General features: G+C 43.0%; 1 long non-coding RNA gene across 1 annotated transcript in view; it reads left to right on the top strand.

Annotated features, from left to right (window-relative positions):
* Nucleotides 1-6,329: 6,329 nt before the first annotated feature.
* LOC112546876 (uncharacterized) overlaps nucleotides 6,330-20,423 on the top strand; it is a 30,307-nt gene continuing 16,213 nt past the window's right edge. The window contains exon 1 of the long non-coding RNA XR_003090589.3: nucleotides 6,330-6,552. This is a non-coding gene — a long non-coding RNA (uncharacterized LOC112546876). The remainder of the gene's footprint in view (nucleotides 6,553-20,423) is intronic.

Below are 20,423 nucleotides of genomic sequence, written 5' to 3'. Positions count from 1 at the left end.
TGATGATTTTATTGGAGTGTGTAAGTTAAAGGAATTTAATTCACCTCAGTGACCAAATTTTAAAATCTGCATCATTGAAATTATATTTGCGATTCAGGGAAATAATTAAAAAAGATATTCTCCTCTCCTCATTCTATTTATGATTAACAAAATAAATGAAAATCCCAGCCTTTTATCTCACATCAAATGCTATTGTATTTCTCAGCTAAATTGAGCATTCATCTTTTGCAGATGGGGTTTTTGAAGCTTGTACATTCCTGTCTTACCCCCCCTCCTTTTTGAATACCGGTAAATTAAAAATGACTAGAAACTGGAAATGCTTTCATAAAATATTCTGAAATACACAGAAGAGAGAGAGAGAGAGAGAGAGAGAGAGAGAGAGAGAGAGAATACATGTTCTCTTCTCTTATATTAGCATCATGTTAAGCAATTATTTGTAATATTTTATACATATTCCACAAGTCTTTTTTCCAATCTGTTTTAAATAATTTCTTTTATAGTAGATACAATTACAAAATATTATTCAGCATCATTGTTCCTTTTCCCTCCTTCCATGGTTTTAGAAAACAACTTAACCAGCAAATAACTGATCTGACAGAATCCTTCATAAAGATCTCTAATCTATAAATTTAGACTCACTACATATTCATTAAACTAGTGTGCATATATTGCGGGAGGTCTAAATAAAGGAAAAGTGAGTAAGCTACTAAAATTTAAGGAAGGTCTGAAGTTTAAGTGTCTTAGCATGAGAATTAATGGAAAGATAGAAGTCTACGTTAGCATCTACACCTACGAATAGAGCCCTGTATGGATAGCATCCACATCCGGATCTGCAAATATGAACTGCAGATATCTGCATCCATATCTATGGATGCAGATATCTGTGGATATATCTGCAAATTTGCAGAGTTCTGGATACAAAATGTGTATTTGCATCCACATCCGTATCTGAAGAAGTGAGCCACAGATTCACTCCACATTTACCAATGCAGGTTACCCAGAGACATAAAGTAGGTATCTGTGGATTTGTAGGGCTCTACTTATGTACATTTATAATTGCCAGTACAAAAGAGAAGAAAATGTTATCCCACTGTCTCTCTATGACAAATCATTATGGGTCAAACCCTGTCCTTGATGCACATGCATGCAAAATTCTCCCATGAATTCAGTGGAGAGCTTGGCATACAAAATTAACAGCAGGACATGGTCTATAAGAACTTAGACAGGTGAGCAAGAAAAGGAGACATGACTCACTGGATATGCATGCCATTACCTGATGTAATCCACAGATCGGATTTTCGCAGCACTGATTGTTTGCAATCCTGATTTGGCATTCTTTTATTTTCTGACTGACAACCAAAATAAAACCAGCAAAATCATGCTTTTGGTACTTTGTACATGTCAGCTGTTTGACAGCAACATTTTCCTTGTAATTTAGCAACACTCACCTTTGAGAAATCAGCTGAAAGCATATTACAGTAATCCATCTTGTTCTAAAAAGCATGAATTAAATCTCTACAGACACCTGGTCAAGATAAGGGTAAATCTAAGCAATTCTCCAGTAACTTAGCTAGTACTAAAATGTGTGGTTTTGTTGCAGTGTATTACTGATTGTGACTAGAGAATAAAACTGGCAATAACAATGGCTGTGAGGTTACTAAACAAAAAGATCAGTTCTTTTTCCAAAAGCCAGACAATCTCTGCTCAGTCAAGTTCCCGATGAAAGATGTGGGAGATAACCTGAGTGAAAGTGGCGAGGAGTCCTGTGGCACCTCATAGACTAACTGAAGTGTTGGAGCATAAGCTTTCGTGGGCAAAGACCTACTTCGTCAGATGCATGTCATATGCATCTGACGATGTGGGTCTTTGCCCACGAAAGTTTATGTTCCAACACTTCAGTTTAGTCTATAAGGGTACGTCTAGACTACAGGCTTTTGTCGACAGAAGTTTTGTCGACAGATACTGTCGACAAAACTTCTGTCGACAAAGAGCGTCTACACTACATTCAGTTCTGTCGACAAAGCAAGCTGCTTTGTCGACATGGTAGTGTAGACGCAAAGGACAGTTTACATGCAATAACACCTTCTGTCGACAGAAACTCTGTCGACAGAAGATGTTATGCCTCGTAAAATGAGATTTACCAGCGTCGACAAAACTACTGAGTTCTGTCGACGTTATGTCGACAGAACTCAGCGGTAGTGTAGACGCAGGTATAGTTTTGTCGACAAAAGTCCACTTTTGTTGACAAAACTCTGTAGTCTAGACACACCCTAAGGTGCCACAGGACTCCTCGCCACTTTTGCAGATTCAGACTAACACGGCTATCCCTCTGATACTTGACAACCTGAGTGAAGACTACAGCTAAAGAGTCCCACATACTTTCCTCCACTCGATCCATACAGGGAAAGACATAATAGTCATTTCATAATAGTCAGTCACAACAGTGGAAATGTATTGGAGGACTTTCATTAATATCTCCTGGATCTGACCTTCTAGTGCTAGTGGCAAATCATCCCCTAGGAACACTGTTTGAAAGTTCACTTTCCAGGTGATGCTGACAAAGCCCTAGTCTGGTTACTTTCAAGGCATGATATAAGGCTCCTGTTTCCTCAGGCTTTTACCTGAGGGGAATGGTGACAAGGGCGCCATTTTGAGAGAGCGAGGGAGGCAGCAGCCATGCATACTGGGATGTGGCTTGCTTTTCTTCCCGTTTCCCTGACCATCAGTGAGCAAGGGGAAAGTACACAGATTTTGTGAATTACGTCTCTGCTCCTTTCCTTCACCAGCCAGGAGTGAGAGACACGCACACAAGCTGTGCGCTTTCCCCTCGCTCCTGGATAGTCTGGGGAACGGGAAGAAAAGCAAGCTGCGTCCTGGTACGCACAACTGCTGCCCCCCCCCCTGCTTTCCTGAAATGGTGCCCTTGAATGGTGGGATTTATTTTTGCAGAGCATCTTTTTGCAATTGCCACTGCATTTATATTTTCAACTCTCTATTGATAAAAAAGGGGTTTGACAGAATGATGTTATCATGTCACTCTGCGTCCTCCCTGCCTCTTTTCCCCCCTCCCCTTTCCGCAGTGCTTGATTGCTGTATGGGTCCTGGGGAGGCCCCAGAGCAGCCCTCCTCCATGGTGGGGGCCAAAGCTGCAAGCCATGTGGGAACCACGCAGCCTTTCCTCGACCCCCCCACTCCGGTGGGAGGGGTGGGGGAAGCTGCAAGCCACGCAGCCCTGGGAGCCATGCAGCCACTCCCTTCCCTGGTGCTGCGGGGGGCGGGGTTGAAGCGGAAGCCTGGAGCTGTACAGCCCTGGGAACCACACAGCCACTCCCCTTCCCCCTCTCCAGTGCTCTGCGAGAGGGGGGCAGAAGCAGTGAACCTCTTCCCTCCCCAGCCCTCTTCATACACACCCTTGACTGGAGGGAGAGCGGTGGCTGGGGGGGCAAGAAAGAGCCAGGGTGGGCTTCATGGGGGAAGAAGGGGTGAGAAAGGGCGGGGGGGGCAGAAAGAGCTGGAGGGTGGGAGTGGCCAGAAAGAGCCAGTGAGGATGGGGAGGATCAGAAAGAACGAGGGGGAAACTGGGGTGGCCAGGAGAGCAGAAAGAGCTGGGGCGGGCCCTCCCTGGTGGCTGGGGGGGCTTCCCCTTCCCTTCTTCCTGGTGCTTGGGGGGGGAGAGCCCTGTGGCCTTCGCCCTACCTGGTACTCCGGGGGGAGGGGCAGGAGCTGCGCAGCCTCCCCTTTCCCCTGTACTGGGGGGGAGGAAGCAGCATGGCCTCCCCCCTCTCCAGTGTTCGGGGGGGAGACCTCTATGGCGTCCTCCCTCCCCGCTCCGCTGTGCTTCAGGGGGGTGAGTGGGAGCCGCATAGCCTCCCCATTCTCTGGTGCTCCAGGCACGGGGGAGTGGGCAGAGCTGTGCCGCCTCCCTCCTCTCTGATCTTCTGGGCAGTGGGGGATGGACCTGCACAGCCTTTCCCTTCCCCTTCCCCTCCCATCAGGGGAAGGGTGGGAGCTGCATGGCCTCCCCCTCCTGCCTCCTGGTGCTCTGAGTGGGGGGGGGGCGGGGTTGGTGAGCGTAGCAAGCAGGGGCGCAGCCCCCTAGTAGATTTATAATAATCATAAGGGACTATAATAATAATCTAGTCTAACTTCCTGCAAAAGGTGGCTATAACTTCCCTAAATTAATTTCTGTTTGAAAAATGGTTAGAAAAATATCCAGTCTGATTTTAAAAAATTCCAGTGATCAAGAATCCACTTCAGCCCCTGGTAAATTGTTTTACTGTTTAATGAACCTCACAGTTAAACATTTGTTCCTCATTTTAGTCTAAATGTGTCTAGCTTCACTTTCCAGACATTGGCTCTTGTTATGTTTTTGTCTTCTATATTTTGAAGTGCCTTCTTTTATCAAATTTCCTCTTCCCCATGTGGAGACTTACAAACTGTGATCAAGTACACCTGTTAATTTACTCTTTGATAAATCAGATTAAGCTCCTTGGGGAAAATGTGATATTGTCAAGGGAGAACGTGGAATTACTTGATGAATTTTAAAGCATGTATTAATTCAATTTACCATACTGTTGTCTTGTTACTTCTTTTCCCAAGGGATAAATTGCCATGATTGCAGAAAAGTTCTGTCATGGAGAAAAGACAGAAATCGTAAAGGAACAAATGTCCAAAACAAGAAAGTAGGAAAATCTGTGCTCTCATGGTTTATCGAAACTTTTCCTATAAATCCTGCCAATAAAAGAGATAGTTTGGAATCTTGTCTCAGGGTAAAGTGCAGGTTCCACCAAACTGATTGATATTTTGATTTTTTTCGTGGAAAAATCAGTATGAAATATTTCAGATCAAGATAACCCAAACTGCGGACATTTTCTGTTTCACAAATTTTAAAAAAACATTTTGTAGGGGACTTCACCATTCATATGTTTCTACTTGAGCTGCTGTGTTCCTCATGGGAGTTGTAGCTCAGGTGCCTTATGTCTTCTGTCTTCTCCATGTGTCCAACTATGGACCTTAGGACGCGTCTACACTGCAGGATTTTTTCAGAAAAACGGCTGTTTTTCAAAAAAAACCTTCACTTATATCCACACTGCTACTGCATTCTTTTGAAAGAAAATCAGAAGAACAGAAGGGTTTTTCCAACATTGGTAAACCTCATTCTATGAGAAAAAACACCTTTTCTGAAAGAGCTCTTTTAGAAAAAGGCGTGTGTGGAAGAAGGAGGTTTTTTTTTAAAGAAGAGGAAAGAGGAAAAAGCACAAGGTGCCCTGGTGGCCACTCCATCCATAGTAATCACAGCTTAAATGTGAGATAGCATCCATTCAGTGTGGATGCTTTCTTTCAAAAAAAGATCACTTTTTCGATGTGCTTTTGCTGTGTGGATGCTCTCTTTCAAAAGAAGTTTTTTTGGAAAATCTCTTATGAAAAAGCTTCTTTCGAAAGATTCAGTCTAGACATACCCACAGTCTCCCCTCTGAATTGATTCACTATAATATAGAAGTCACGTGTCATATTTTTTATTTAAAAATGTTGAAAGTCTCAAAATGAAATGTTTGTAAATGATTTTTTTCAGAAATTTCCATTTTGCTGAAAACTACGATATTTTGGCTTTTGTTCCAATTTGGAACAATATCAGAACTTTCCATCAGATGGAAATTCTAATTTCTGGCAGCTCTGTATGCATAAGAACAGCCATATTGAGTCATACCAAAGTTCCATCTAGTCCAATATCCTGTCTTCCAACAGTAGCCAATGCCAGGTGCCCCAGAGGAAATGAACATAACATAGATCATTATCAAGTGATCCATCCCCTGTTGCCCATTCCCAGCTTCTGGCACACAGAGATTAGGGACACCATTCCTGCCTATCCTGGCTAATAGCCATTGATGGACCTAATCTCCATGAATTTATCTAGTTCTTTTCTGAACCCTGTTAAAGTCCTGATCCTCACAACATCCTCTCTCAAGTTCCTCAGGTTGACTGAATTGTTTGAAGAAACCTGCTGCCTATTAATTTCATTTGGTGACTGTGATGGGGCAGCGCCCGCGCCCCGCACGAGCCCAGTGCCATCCCAGGCGTGTTGAAGCAGCGGTCCCACGCTGGCTCTGGCCCTGCGCGGCTTGCTCCGCCACATGCAGGGGAGGGCCCCAGGTTGCAGGCAGGAGGGGACTGTCCGAGCATCCCCAGCCCCGGTGGGGCAGGGAAGCTGCAGAGCCGGCGAACCACCGCGGCACGGGGTGGCGCAGGCGCACCCTCGGAGGGGGCGGAGCAAGCAAAGAGGGGGGACGTCAGGAGGAGCCGGGGAGGTCCTTGCCCCCGACGCACGAGACGTAGCGGAAGCGGGACGCTTAAATGAAGCGCCGTCACCAGCGACGGGAGGAGACCAAGGTACAGAGAGCCCAGGAGGGCTGACCGGCACAGAGGCACAGACCCTGAGGAGCAGAGAGTGGCGGAGCCGGAGGGAGACAACCGCCAGGAGGCCTGGCGGAGGCATCATGAGCCATCCGTAAGGAGGCCCCCGGACAAGGCCGTCACAGCGACTTGGCGGGGGAGGTAGGAAGCAACCCAGGGCAGGGTATTGGAGGGTTGGTGTGTTGAGAGGTGGAGCTTTCCCCCCACCAACCGGAACTGGGGTGCTGAGCCCCAGTCCTTAGGGCCCTGGGTTGGGGCTCGGAGTGAAGGCGGGCCCGAGCCCCCCACCTCTCCTTGCCAACCCGGCACCACACAGGAGTGGGCAACTTTAAACGGACCAACCCTGTTGGACTTGGCGGGGGGGGGGGTTGATAGGGAGCATGGTAGATGGGGTTTTTGGGGCACAGGATGGGTAGCCCCCGGGGAGGCATTGGCCTCGCACCCCTCAACAGTGACCCTTAGTTCTTATGTTATGGGAACTAGTAAATAACTTTTCCTTAGTTAATTTCACCATGCCAGTCATGATTTTATAAACTGCTATCATATCCCCTGCTAGTTTCCTCCTTTCTAAGATGAAAAATTCTAGTTTTATTAATCTCTCCCCCTAATTATTTTTGATGTTCTATTCTGAACTTTTCCCAATGTCATGATATCTTTTTGAGGTGATGTAACCACATCTGCACACAGTATTCAATATGTGGGTGTACTATGCATTCATATAGAGGCCCTTTTCTGAACTTTTTCCAATGCCATGATGGCTTTTTTGATGGATGCTGGGAAAAATCTGTCTACCATGCATGCATGCGTGCACACACACATCTGATTGGAATTTACATCAACAACCACACAATGCAGAATAAATACTTAGACCATGCATCTTTGATGGTGAAGATACACAACTGGTCTAGAATAAACTGTAATTGTAGTCCTTTGGAAATGGTACAGAAAGGAATGAATTATATGAAGTTCCTGGGAGCATGAGATCAGGTGAAAAATACTTTTTCCTTCAAAGGAAATATCAAGACCTTGAAATACTGAGCATGGATTATAGATTTGTTGGACAGACTTTCCAGCAGATAAGTAAAGCTCAAACTCTACAGGTTGGTTAAATTTACCAGATGTTTTCCTGGTAGGGCAGAGCATGAAAAACAATTGCTTTTGAAGTGCACTCACAGCCCTTAATCTTCAGCAAGGAAAAGCTTTGCTTCGGAAGTCCTCCATTAAGTAAATTACTTAATTCACCATGTGCTGTTTAACAGTGATGTCATTTAGAACTGTGATTTACTCAGTCCTCTCTCTCTCTCAAAAAAAGATGGAGGAATCAACCCCACTCCAAGCCAATAGAAAGGTTACCCAGTGGGATCTAGATTAGGTCATAATAAGGATCTGATGTAATTCCCCCTCCCAATCCCGTCCTTTCTGCTTTTAAATTTAAACACTCCATTTATTTCTCATTTTAAAAATGGGAATAGATTACCTACAATATTTAGACCCTTGCTTTACAATGTAATGTAATGGTACCGTGTTAGCAGGCTTTTGCCAGATGTAATCAGGATTTGTTAACCACACTGTAAAAGACAAATAAGATTAATATATGCAGAGTGATTCATTTCATAGCAATCGTTAATTAAGAGAAAAGTCTGAACTTTAGTGGTTTTAAGTAACAGCTGCCTTGTTCTGTATGGGGTAAAAGATGTGATGGCTCCAGGAAAAAAATACACATATAGGGCTTATATGCATAAATTATATATGAATATAAATGGAAATGGCGGAGATGCTCAATGACTTCTTTGTTTCGGTCTTCACCGAGAAGTCTGGAGGTGTGCCTAACGTAGTGAATACAAGCAGAGAGAGGGTAAGTTTAGAAGATAGGATACACAAAGAACAAGTTAAAAATCACTTAGGAAAGTTAGATGTCAGCAAGTCACCAGGTCCTGATGAAATGCATCCCAGGATACTCAAGGAGCTGATAGAGGAGGTATCTGAGCCTTTAGCTATGATCTTTGAAAAATCATGGCAGACAGGGGAGATTCCAGAAGACAGGAAAAGGGCAAATATTGTGCCCATCTATAAAAAGGGGAATAAGAACAACCCAGGAAACTACAGACCGGTCAGTTTAACGTCTGTCCCAGGGAAGATAATGGAGCAGGTAATTAAGGAAATCATATGCAAACACTTGGAAGGTAATAAAGTGACAGGGAATAGCCAGCATGGGTTTGTGAAGAACAAGTCATGCCAAACTAATCTGATAGTTTTCTTTGATAAGATAACGAGCCTTGTGGATAAGGGAGAAGCGGTGGATGTCATATACCTAGACTTTAGTAAGGCATTTGATATGGTCTCGCATGATATTCTTATTGATAAACTAGGCAAATATAACTTAGATAGGGCCACGATAAGGTGGGTGCATAATTGGCTGGATAACCGTAGTCAGAGAGTTGTTGTTAACGGTTCTAAATCCTGCTGGAAAGGGATAACAAGTGGAGGTCCTCAAGGGTCTGTTTTGGGACCCGTACTGTTCAATATCTTCATCAATGATGTAGATATTGGGATAGAGAGTACGCTTATTAAGTTTGCAGATGATACCAAACTGGGTGGGGTTGCGACTTCTTTGGAGGGTAGGGACATAATTCAAAATGACCTTAACAAGTTAGAGAAATGGTCAGAGGTAAACAGGATGAGGTTTAATAAAGAGAAATGCAAAGTGCTCCACTTAGGAAGGAACAATCAGTTCCATACATACAAGATGGGAAGCGACTGTCTAGGAAGGAGCATGGCGGAAAGGGATCTAGGGGTCATAGTGGACCACAAGTTGAATATGAGTCAACAGTGTGATGCTGTTGCAAAAAAAAGCAAATATGATTCTAGGTTGTATCAACAGGTGTGTCGTAAGCAAAACTCGTGAAGTCATTCTGCCGCTCTACTCTGCACTAGTTAGGCCTCAGCTGGAGTACTGTGTCCAATTCTGGGCGCCACATTTCAAGAAAGATGTGGAGAAATTGGAAAGGGTGCAGAGAAGAGTGACAAGAATGATTAAAGGTTTAGAGAACATGACCTATGAAGCCAGGCTTCATGAACTGGGCTTGTTTAGTTTGGAAAAAAGAAGATTAAGGGGGGACATGATAGCGGCTTTCAAATATCTAAAAGGGTGTCACAAGGAGGAAGGAGAAAATTTGTTCCTCTTGGTTTCTGAGGACAGGACAAGGAGTAATGGGCTTAAAGTGCAGCAGGGGAGGTTTAGATTGGACATTAGGAAAAAATTCCTAACTGTCAGGGTGGTCAAATATTGGAATAAATTGCCAAGGGAGGTGGTGGAATCTCCCTCTCTGGAGATATTTAAGAACAGGTTAGATAGACATCTGTCAGGGATGGTGTAGACGGAGCTTGGTCCTGCCTTGAGGGTGGGGGGCTGGACTCGATGACCTCTTGAGGTCCCTTCCAGTCCTATTATTCTATGATTCTATGATTAGCCTGAGGGAAGCTGGGTTTGAATCCAGCATGCCTTAACCTAACATGGCTTAACTGTTCATGTGTATGCTGCTGACAAATGTTAGCACTTCATTATAACGCTTTGATCTAGATCTCTTTGAACCAGGACTAGATCAAAGCATATTAGCTGACTGTTAATATGCATTAGTAGGGTGAACATGAGGAGTTAGATCATAACTGCCTAGACTCACACCCCAGCTTTCCACAAAGTACATCTTCATGTACATAAGTCTTAAAGGTGGAGAAGAGACAACGAGGAAGTTATGAGTGACATAGGAACTATACCAGAGCTTTTTCTTGGACTCTATTAAGAAATATTCACAAGTAGGGCTGGGTAGGAAACACTTGTAAAATCCCATGAGAGTTTTCAAAATTTTAAACAACTTGCAATCAGATAGCCCTGGTTTACATTAGGATTTTATTTCAAAATCCTCCCTCCATCTCCCCAACCCAGGTCCAATTTATAAGTGGAGCCTTCCGCACTACCAAGGCCATTATTTTGAAATAATGGGCTTCAGAATTCAAACTCTGTACTCCTGCTTTTTATCAGGAGTAATGGTAATTCTGAAATAGTTATTTTGAAGTAATGGTAATGTGGACACTCCAGTGCCACTATTTCAAAATAATTACTCCCCAAAGTAATTTGAAGTAATTACTCCTCAGGGGCAGCCCGTGACCATAGGCAGACTCGGCAGTCACCTAGGGCACCGCCGGCCAAGGGCACCCGATGATGATGTCATGGGACACCCAGGTGCCCAATGATTACGTCACAGCCATTGACAGCTGTGCAGGCAGGGGCGCCGATCGCACCTTCCACTTGGGGTGCCCAGGCACCCCATGATTATGTCACGGCCATTGACAGCCTCGGGCCACTCCTGTTACTCCTCAGTGCTCTAAATCTAAGGTAGCACATTCACATTAACAGAGCCTGCCTCCGACTAATTTCGATACGTCCCCGTAGTGAGGACATGCTAATTTGAATTTGTTAAATCGGGAGTTCTGAAGTCAAATTTAGTAATTTTGAAATAGTTTCCTAATGTAGACATGGCCATAGGGAGAACATGTAGAATCTTGAAAACTTTTGCAAACTGACCAACTTTGAAACAACATGCAGTTTGAATCAGTCTAAATGTTTCATTTCAGTCATTTTGAAGCATTCATATTTATTTTGACCTTTTATTTAAAAATCTATTTTAGTATAAATTGTATCTACATTAAAAATAAATTTGAACCAAAAAAAACCCCAAACTTTTTTCTTTTAGAAAATATCAAAATTTTGAGAATTCTGAAATGTTTCAATTATTTTTTTTTGCAAGTCAGGAAATTCATGAAAATAAACCCTTTTTATACAAACACTTTGGGGTTTTGACAAATTAGCATGTTTGGTGAAAAAGCTTTCAAACTGAAAAATTCTGGTCTATCTCTAATCACTACACTTAGGCATGAACTGCTCAATTTTGAACACACTCAGTCTTTAAATTACTCTGGTCAGTATCCAGATCCAAATTTGGGGTGCAACTGTGAAGCTCTTCTGCATCTGATAAGCATTCATTCACCAGGGTAGTCCCACTGATTCATGCAGCAAAGTGCTCGCTGAAACATGTAAAAGATCCATAATCCATCACTTTGTGGATCTGATCAATGGTCCCTCTAATCTTTTCCATCCAGTTGCAGATTTTTTCCATCTGTGTGCAGAATAAATTCTGTTATGTGCATTGAGCATGTGAGGATGTGCACCACCAGAAGAAACACATGCTTCTGGCTGTGGGTGCTCTGCTAATCAGCTGGGTGGCATTTGAATCTCTCCTGTGCAGCCTCACAAGTGCTAAGCTTACAGGGAACACTGGTTCTGACCCATCTCTCCAGCCTGAACTGAAAAAAAGAGAAAACCTGTGACTTTCATAGGGTGTTGCTGGATTCGTTCAAACCAGAAAAAATTCAAATTTAGATCACGCAAATCTATAGGAGCAAGACCCAAGTTCACATAGACACCTCTGCTAACTAACTCTGCCAAAGCAATTTTTATAATGCTTATTTCGGTTTCCATTTTAAAGCATGGTAAAATAATGAAACTTTATCTTCCTGTCTGGCCACAACTCAGTCCCATGCCATTTGGTATCTCCTCCAAATAACTGAAATTCCTCATTACTTTACTAGTAAACAGAGGGGCCTAGAAATGGTTGCTCAGGATGAAGTACAGAAATCCAATCACACTCTTCCAGATAATGCAGGGGATAAGAGAGAGCTGTGAATGCCACAAAGTCCATGGTTATTTATTATTTCCATTTATATTTCATAACTTCCTTTTGACCAAACTCTGCTTTTGCTATTCAGGGCACGAGGGTTAGTTTTTATATTTGTGTGTGTGTGTTTATTTGATTTTTAGTCCTGTATTCCTCTACTAAAGATAGAAACAAACTTTCTGTACTGAATAACTTCCTACAGGAATAGCAAGGGTCACATATGCGGAACAATCTGCAGGGATCACACACAACTAGTTGATCTGACTCAGAAATGCAGTAGCCTGACATCTTTTCACCCTTCCACAGCTGATTAAAACAAATCTCTGAGTAGGTCATTCTAGTGAGCCAGGGTAGTGGGAGTATTTACTGTGCAGCTTTGTCTACCTGGGAATTATTTAACACAAATTGGTCTCATTTCATAGGTGATGAAATAATTTGACTTAAACCTCCCTTGATTTTACAGCTATCACTGTACAAATAGGATTGTTTCAAGAACAGTCTCAGTTTGAGAGGGTAGTTTGCTGGATAATGAATTATTTGATTTGTGGCAAGCTCAGAGGCTGTAAAAATTCTTCCAGATTGCCAACCTCAAGTGCTATAGAAGTTTTAAAGACAACAGAGATTATGTAGTGAATCACTGGAAGATGATATTGTTTGAATGGCTTGCAAGCTTAACAGAAAGGGGAAATTCTTGGTGAACTTAAGCACAAAAAGGGAGCTTACAAAAAGTGGAAACTTGGACAGATGACTAGGGAGGGGTATAAATGTACAGCTCGAGAATGCGGGGGAGCTATCAGGAAGGCGAAAGCGCAATTGGAATTGCAACTCACAAAGGATGTGAAGGATAACAAGAAAGGTTTCTACAGGCATGTTAGCAAGAAGAAGGTGATCAGAGAGGGTGTGGGGCCCCTACTGGATGAGGGTGGTAACCGAGTGACAGATGATGTGGGGAAAGCTGAAGTACTAAATGCTTTCTTTGCCTCTGTCTTCACAGACAAGGTTAGCTCCCAGACTAATGCGCTGAGTGACACAATATGGGACGAAGGTGGACAGCCCTTGGTGGGGAAAGAACAGGTTAGGAACTATTTAGAAAAGCTAAACATACATAAATCCATGGATCCAGACTTAATACATCTGAGGGTACTGAGGGAGTTGGCAGATGTCATTGAGGAGCCTTTGGCCATTATCTTTGAAAAGTCGTGGAGATCGGGAGAGATCCCGGATGACTGGAAAAAGGCAAATGTAGTGCTCATCTTTAAGAAAGGGAAGAAGGACGATCCAGGGAACTATAGGCTAGTCAAAGAGCTTGCGAACAGGTGAGTGCTAACAGGGAGTTTTGAGAGGGAGTTCTCCAGGTGAAGGAGAAGCAGATACAGGACTCTTGAGGGAAGTGTGTTTTGTTATTGGGGCTTTCTTACTGTGTGCTGAACTTGTGTTTGTTTGGTGTGTGGTGGTGGGTTTTTTGTTTGTTTGTTTGTTTTTCCTGGATGACTGGAAAAAGGCAAATGTAGTGCCCATCTTCAAAAAAGGGAAGAAGGATGATCCAGGGAACTATAGGCTGGTCAGTCTGACCTCAGTCTCTGGAAAAATCATGGAAGGGACCCTCAAGGAATCCATTTTGAGGCACTTGAAAGAGGGGAAGGTGATCAAGAATAGTCAACATGGATTCATGAAGGGCAAGTCGTGCCTGACCAATCTGATTAGCTTCTATGATGAGGTAACTGGCTCTGTGGATATGGGGAAGTCAGTGGATGTGATATACCTTGACTTTAGCAAGGCTTTTGATACAGTCTCCCATAATATTCTTGCCAGCAAGTTAAGGGATGTGGATTGGATAAATGGACGGTAAAATGGATAGAAAGCTGTCTGGAAGGTCAATCCTAGCGGGTAGTGATCAACAGCTCGATGTCAGGATGACACTCAGTTTCTAGCAGTGTGCCCCAAGGTTTAGCTCTGGGACCAGTTATGTTCAACATCTTTATTAATGACCTAAACGAGGGGATGGATTGCACCCTCAGCAAGTTTGCAGATGACACTAAGCTAGGGGGAGAGATAGATACTCTGGAGGGCAGGGATAGAGTCCAGAGTGATTTAGACAAATTAGAGGATTGGGCCACAAGAGATCTGATGAGGTTCAACAAGGACAAGTGTAGAGTCCTGCACGTGGGACAGAAGAATCCCAAGCACTGTTACAGGCTGGGGACAGAATGGCTAAGTAGCAGTTTGTAGAAAAGGACCTGGGGATTACAGTGGATGAGAAACTGGACATGAGTCAACAGTGTGCCCTTGTAGCCAGAAGGCTAATGGCATATTAGGTTGCATTAAGAAGAGCATTGCCAGTCGATCCAGAGATATGATTATTCCTCTTTACTCAGCTCTGGTGAGGCCACATCTGGAGTATTGTGTCCAGTTCTGGACCCCCAATTACAGGAAGGACGTGGATGCATTGGGGAGGGTCCAGCGAAGGGCAACCAAAATGATTAAGGGGCTAGAGCATATGACCTATGAGGAGAGGCTGAGGGAGTTGGGTCTATTTAGTCTGCAGAAGAGAAGAGTGAGGGGGGATTTGATAGCAGCCTTCAACTTCCTGAAGGGCGGTTCCAAAGAGGCTGGAGAAAGACTGTTCACAGTAGTGATGGATGGCAGAACAAGGAACAATGGTCTCAAGTTGCGGTGGGAAATGTCCAGGTTGGATATTAGGAAAAACTATTTCAGTAGGAGGGTGGTGAAGCTCTAGAATGGGTTACCTAGGAAAATAGTAGAGACTCCATCCCTAGAGGTGTTTAAGTCTTGGCTTAACAAAGCCCTGGCTAGGTTGATTTAATTGGGATTGGTCCTGCTTTGGGAAGGGGGCTGGACTTGATGGCCTTCTAAGGTCTCTTCCAGCTCTATGATTCTATTAAAGGGAAAAGGCAAAGTGGCTTTAAAAAAAGAAAGAAAAAACTGCCAATGCAGGTGCATTAATGGAGACAGAATATAAAGATAACTTAAAAAACAAGACAAATTAATTCTCTGAGAATAATCAAAGCAACTAACTTTTCTTAGTAGCTTAAAGGTAATAATACATTTAATATCATACTTTTGTACAAAGCTAACATAGAAGATTCTGCAGAATGCTAAACGCAAATATAGTTTAAATACTGTAGCAATCCTAAGATGAAAATGATCTTGTATGGAAGCATTTCATTCTTTATCGCTTACTATTACATGAGTCAGAATTTAGATACAATCTCATCTGGAATTTTCTGCCTTTGTGAAAACTAGTTGAGTTTGCCTTTTGGAAAATCAGAGGGAATAATCACATAATAGAAGGGCTTGATGGGACCTCAAGAGGTCATCTAAATCATCTGCCCATGCTGGGGCAAGATTAAGTATACCTAGACAATACCTGCCAGGTGTTTGCCTAACTTGTTCTTAAAAACTTCCATGGACCTCCTCAACTTCCTCAACCTCCCTATCAGCTATCATAATTCTATCATTAAGCTCATTTCTACTAATTTTATGAGTGATGGATCAGTCACTGAATTAGAGTCAATTGATAAAATCCCATTGAAATCTCCCATTAATTTCAGAAGGGCTAAGATACTATTTTATGAAATAACTAGATGATTTACCCAGTGTTGCTCAGGTCCTTAACCCAAATACATTTTGTTTTCTTTCATTTAAATCATTGCTCTGGGGTAGGGTGGGGGGTCAGAAGTTCAGTATACAGGCTGCCCTGGGAAGAGAGGACAACCCTATCATCTCTCACCACAGCAGATTGGAGTCAGGTAAGAAGCACCACTGTAGCTGCAGTGTTCACAGCAAGGGGAGGGATGCATGTTCCCTGGCTAGGGAACAAACAAACACACAGATAAACTTTCTGAAATAAATAGTAGATAGCTGTCCTTTTCTCCACCTATGCCCCTTGCTGGCCAAATGAAATTATAGTGATCTTAGTCCCCATCTCTGGCTTCTTGCTGCCCACCTGTGGTGATTTTAAAGTATAACAGTCTCTCTTACCATACTCTTCCCTTTCTGTTTTATGAGAAACAATCTGATTTAACACATGTCCCATTTTCTTGGTACAGCCAATACTTGACCCTGCTTTAAGTTATGATTAAAGAAAGCTTCATACCAAATTTGGTGGTCCTAGCTCTTAACCGTTTAGGAGTTCTTGAACAAATGGACTCACAGATGGATGAACAGGCACACAGACAGACAAAGTTTATAAAATATATAATAGACAACTCTTTTGAAACACCTTTTACTTCTCCCTCTGCTGCTCATTCCCATCCTACATACACACAAAATCACTCTATTGTGTGTAAAAGTAATAATAACAACTTCAGGAAAGAGATTACAAAGAGAAAACATGTCCACATTTGTAAAGAACAGATAAAGTGAGATGAGATTAGATATTGTCTAATTCATTTCATTCTAATAGCTTTGCATAATCTATGCTCTGCATTGGTACCGTACATTTTTTAATGTGTATTGTTGCTTTTTAGAAATTTAATAACACCTTTACAGTAGCCCATAAAATACACTGCAGCAGGAAGATCTTTAAGTAAAAAATCTTATCCCTGATTTTGACTCTATTGAGTGACAAACTTGTCAGAAAAGCTAGGTTAAGAGAACTCTTTTCGTGAGTTTCCTCCCTTAACTAATTGATCAATTGTGTGGGCATTGTGGTTTATTAGGGGAGTGATTGATAATCTCTAGACAGAGATTACTGACTTCTGTAAATGTATTCAATTTGTGTGCTCCAGGGATTTCATTGAAAGGAGTTCAGTATAATACCAGTGGAGATCTACATGTCCAACTCATTTTCCACAGTCAATTCCAGGAGAAATATTGTGCATAATGAAATGCAAGCAAACAGTTATAAATCTGAGGGCAAAAAGCAACAACATTACATTGTTTCAATTGGGACGGAAATGTTCACCATAAATGTTCTTGGAAATAATGCATTGATTCATTGCTGCAATGTATTGGTCCACACAATTAAATTTGTGCATTGCACAGACATGAAATATACCACGTATTTACAGGATTACATAGCTATTTGTCAAACAAGAGAAAAGAAAAGGTCCAATTTCAAAGCAGACCCACAAAATCTCTAAGATTTGTTCATTCATAAAATCACTCAGAAAACTGTCATGCTCCTGTAATTCTCAGTAAAGGCAGTCTAGCTGAACAAATTTGACTAATCCAGAGTCTGGCCATGTACAGAAAAATGCTTCAAGACATTCATTTTTATAAAGCCTTTCTATCATGACCACAATGACTAGCAATCCTAGGGGGAAAGAGTCATGCCCTAAATAAAACTGCATGATCAGGGAAGAGAGAACAGAAGAAAGTATGAAATCCTGACTCCACTTAAATCAATGGGAGTTTTGCTATTGACTTCAGTAGGGCCAGGATCCCATCCACAATGCCTAGCTAGAGCTGAGAAGGGCAGCAGCTTAGATATTATGGTACTGGTATTATGAACACAGAAACCCTAGATAGATTAAAACAGTGTTTACCAGTAGGGTCAGCTCTTACTTCACTTGCTTACCCCATTGACCTCAACAGAATTCCTCACATATGTAAGGGGGACCAGAACTATTTCTGGTACACATTCAAAGTATCATCAGGAAAGAGGAAAGTGAAGATTGGCACGTTTTAAAGGGTAAAAACACAGAAATGTGGCATGACTTGTCCAAGATCAGCTAGAAGACCAGTTGCAGAACCAAGAAAGGAAACCAGTTCTCCTGTCGTCCAGTCAAAGGCTACTTGATTTTGGTGAATAGTTCCACTGAAGTCTATCCTTGTGGGAGTGAAGGTAACAGTACTTAACCACAGCATGGGGCGGGGGAAGGTATATGTTCAAACAATTGAACCAATGCTTCTGAGCAGTTTAATCATAGGAATGAGATGTTCCCAAATTAATTACAAGAAATATATTACTGCATCTCTAATACCTTTTATCTTAGAATTTAAAGGTGCTCACAGTTCCCTCAGAGGAAGAGACAATGGTCACTATCATAATTGTTTCTCGCAGTGGGACGGAGAGATTACAATTATGGATCTGCCCACCCCCACCCAAATACCTAATATTTCTCCAAATGCAATACACCGTCCGTATTGCATATTGGAGAAAGCAATGATATTGCATCTATCTTGATGAATGCTCACTTCTTAATGCCCACTTTTTTAGGTAATAGTTCCCCCATTATTTTACTGATGGAACAACTGAGGCACAGAGCCATTAAATGACTTCTGCAAGGACACACTGCAATCTGCTGTAACTGTTCTGACCCCTTGTCTCCTGCTATAACTAGTAAGTGACAAGTAGCAAACAAAGGAAATATTTCTAAAAGAACCATTCAATAACTTATCTTACATAGGAGGGTGAATAATGATGGCTCTTAGACCACTGCCTTTAAATCACAATGCTTACTTTCTTGCAGGCTGTTTCTATGACAAGAGGCTTTGATCACCTAGTCCTAAGGAAATCCCTTGGGGGGAGGAGGGATTGCCTTGAGAATCCCCTTGCAGAACCCTCCCTAATTTCTGTGTTGGTGTGAGGTTGGGATCCTGTGAGCAGGATTCAGCCAGCGTTTCTTGTAAGCTGTGCACTTGGGCAGATACCCAAGAGCGATACAAATACTGCCCAGCTGATTAGCAGCACTCCCACAGCTAGCAGCAGCTGGCAGCATGTGTTTTCTACTGGTGGTGCACACATGCACATGCCTCAGTGTACATAACAAAATTTATTCTGCACATGAATGGAAAAAATTAGCAGGAACATTGTTCACTACCCCTCAGAAAAAACTGCAATGCCTACCCACAAACCTGATGCATTCTGGTCTCCAGCAGCAGTCTATCCCGTTCCCTTGCAAAATAGTGCAATTAGAACTATGCTAACAAGGATTTCTCCTGTACCCCAAAGTGGCAGCTCCATGGGAGAGAGAACATATCTTCTGCTTAACCCTTTAGGATCCAGGAGGTGTGTAAAATGTGTTTTCCCACTATTGACTCCTTCCACTCAGTTGACCTGAATCCACAGGGAAATCTCATTGCTGTGGATGTGCGTCTACACTACAGCACTAATTAGAACTAACTTAATTCGAATTAGTTAATTCGAACTAAGCTAATTCCAACTAGTGCATCTAGACCTAAAAAGTAATGCGAATTAGCATTTTGCTAATTCGAAATAGCATGTCCACACTGAGTGGACCCTGAACCGAAGTTAAGGCTGGCCAGAACCAGTGCCAGCAGGGCAGCAGGTTAGGACTTAGAGTGTGGAGCTGCTGCCTCAGGCTAGCCGAGGGCTGTGCTTAATGGGACCCAACCCCCACACCGGACAGACAGTTCTCAGGGTTCCCCACTTGCTTGTCTACCTCGATGAGGGACAGCTAAGCAGTCCTGTCTTGGAGTGCCCTGAGTGCCCACACTCAGCACATCACAGCACTTGGCCATTAGCCCGGCTGCACTTGCCGCAGGCTGCCATCCAGGGGGATCAATTGGGGGGCTGTCAGTATCCAGGAGACCCTGCAGGAGAGCTTCCACCCTGAGGAGCCCGCAGAGCCACCCCAGTCCTCCTCATCGGGGGCTCGTGCCCCATTCCTCCCTCACCTCCTTCCACTTACCCCTCCTTAGCCCCTCTTACTGATGTAAAAAATAAAGGGCACGTGTGTTCAAAAACAGAAACTCTCTTTATTTAACAAAACTGAGGGTGCGTGGGGGGATTAACCTCTGGAGAGACTGGGAAAAGGAGGTGGGAGAGCGGAAGAGAGAGGGTGGGAGAGGGGAGGGGCAAACCTGGGAGGAGGGAGCTGGAAGGGGGAAGCCGGGGGAAGAAGGAGATGGGGAAGTATAAAACTATGGTACGCCCACATCTTCAATACTGTGTACAGATGTGATCTCCTCATCCCCGAAAAGATATGTTGGCCTTGGAAAGGGTTCCGAAAAGGGCAACTAAAATGATCAGGGGTTTGGAACAGGTCCCATGTGAGGAAAGGCTAAAGTGACTGGGACTTTTCAGTTGGGAAAAGAAGAGACTGAGGGGAGATATGATAGAGGTATATAAAATTATGAGTGGTATGGAGAGGGTGCATAAAGAAAAGTTCTTCATTAGTTCCCATAATAGAAGGACTAGAGGATACCAAATGAAATGAATAGGTAGCAGGCTTCAAACTAATAAGCGAAAGTTCTTCACAAAACAAATAGTCAACCTGTGGAACTCCTTGCCACAGGAGGCTGTGAAAGCTAGAACTATAACAGAGTTTAAAGAGAAGTTAGATGAAATCA

This window comes from Pelodiscus sinensis, chromosome 17 (assembly GCF_052426305.1).
Source record: "Pelodiscus sinensis isolate ZL-2025 chromosome 17, ASM5242630v1, whole genome shotgun sequence".
Lineage (NCBI taxonomy): Eukaryota > Metazoa > Chordata > Testudines > Trionychidae > Pelodiscus > Pelodiscus sinensis.
Note: the sequence above shows the minus strand (reverse complement) of the source record. Positions and strands in the feature narration are given on the sequence as shown.